Raw genomic sequence first — 2,242 nt, 5'->3', positions numbered from 1 at the left:
TGATGGACAAAGCACACTGCTGAGGGGAGCAGCATACAGAAATGGTGCAGAGGTGCAGGGGCAGTGAGAGGCTTCACCAGAGACAGAGTGGGGAGCAGAACAGGCTGATCGACAAAGCACACTGCTGAGGGGAGCAGCAGATGGGTCAAGAGAGGTCTGCTGCACCGTGTGGGTCACCTCCAGGATGGGAATCGAACTGGTGCTGAAGTGGCTTTAGCTTCTTTGGTCTGTGCTTTCACCCGCTGCACCACCAGAGAGGGCTCACAGGCCCCCCCCCTCTTTTTTTTTTTTTTAATTTCACATGGCTTTTATAACATTTAAACATATAGACTGTTTAAAGAAAAAGATTACTGGTCAGTCCTCCCCACTTGCTAAACTAATCAAACATATCCTAGTTTTTCCTGTCAAATAAACATAAACTACAAATATAGGGTCATAATTTTTTTCATTGAAAATAGATATGGAGAACACTCCCCAAGGTATGATTTGAGCTCATCCTTTTTAAGAATTATAAGGTATTTTATAGCATAGTTTTCTAATAAATTGTCCATTCATTCCTATGTGACGGAACTTACTACTTCAATAATTATTTCATTGATTTCCAACATTTATGACAGACTTTGTAACTCAGCACAGAAACTGGAAAGAAAAGCCAAACTCTAGGAAAAGTAGACATGATATAGGACTTTAAAATAAAACTGAAACAGTAACATGAAATCTGAAAAAGAACAAGAGGATAGTGTCAGCTGAAACTTGGAGACTATATAAAGAAAACAGAAAGGCTTAAGGGGGCCTCCCTGGTGGTGAAGCACAGCACTATGATGCCATCCACAGCCACTGCAGCACTAGTTCGATCCCCGGCCAGGAAGGTGACCCACATGGCGTGGCAGACCTTGTCAGTCTCACATGCTACTCCCCTCAGCGATGGATTCCAATAGATTTGCCTGTTCTGTTCCTACTCTATCTCTGGTGAATCCTCTCACCCCTCTCCCCCCCACACACCTCTGGCCTGTACCCCAGTTTTGTATGCATACATCTTTTAAAATAAATAGGCTTAAGGGAGAAAATTAAAATAAAAGAGAATGTAAAAGAGGAGAAAAGTTACCATACAGGCAGTGTGTGATTTGATCAGTTTTCGACATCAAACTGTTGGAGTGACCTAGGGTTACCTTCCTTACCCCAAGGCATCTGTCTTGTCTGTCTACCCATCAACGAGCACCTGTTTATGGCCAGAAAAAGTGGCGAACTTAAAGATGAATAAAATATGGTATTTCACTTATACTTACTGTAGTTTAGGGATTTATAATGAAACCTGAATAATACAGGATCCACTTTACCTTTGAATCCACACCCCCTTGGAAGTTTCAAGTAGGGCGTGGTTTTGTGATAAAGAAGGTGCTGTTTGTGTTCTCTTCTGAGGACAGTTCAGTCTGGGGACAGGGTCCCAAGGACCTGGAGAGCTAGGGCAAAGGGCAGTGAAGGGTGATGAAACTGGAGGGTGGACAGAGGCCACGGAAAGCCCTCAGGCCTTTGGGGCCAGCCATCAAAAGTGACACATGGTTTCTGGCCAGGGTTGAAAGCCAGATGAACAGACAGATTCAAGGCAGGACCCAGCTGGGCCAAGAGGCAGGTCCTGGCTCACTTGGTTAAAATGAATCAAGATTAGGAACAAAGTTCAAGAAACCCCCAATACCCCCCCCCAAAAACAGTTACAGGAGGGGTCACTGCCAGCTGTTTGAACAGGACATTTCATGCATGTTTTGTGGATTGAATCTTATTTTATCACAGATAAAATACCCTGAAATACCAGAATACCATTAAAATGTTCATGTATGAAATAAAAACACAAGTAATCGACTTGCCCCGATAACAAATTCGAAGTTTGCTGTGTATCATCCATTAGAGATTCTGTTTACATAAGTCCATAAACATATTTTAAGTTTATTGTACAAACTAGTCTAACGTTCCGTTTACTACCACGTTGGGTGTCTGGGAAACCTGTAAATAAATATATAGTCTAACTTCTGGGGTGTGTGGGGGGGGGGAGGAGGAGGGCTGCATATTGTATTCGGCAAAATGTGTCTATTTGTCAACCCCTCTCTTGTGCACAGTCTCCGGATTTCTCCTTTCGCAAATTCCCCTGCCGCCCTCCAGGGGCGGGTCTGGTTCTCCAGCGGGGACTGGGGCCGCAGCCTCCCGCAGAAACTGACACAAAGCGGGGCCTCTGCGGTCCTGGGGGGCG

The sequence above is a fragment of the Condylura cristata genome, unplaced genomic scaffold (assembly GCF_000260355.1).
Source record: "Condylura cristata isolate star-nosed mole 26May11 unplaced genomic scaffold, ConCri1.0 scaffold00042, whole genome shotgun sequence".
NCBI classification, from domain to species: domain Eukaryota; kingdom Metazoa; phylum Chordata; class Mammalia; order Eulipotyphla; family Talpidae; genus Condylura; species Condylura cristata.
Note: the sequence above shows the minus strand (reverse complement) of the source record.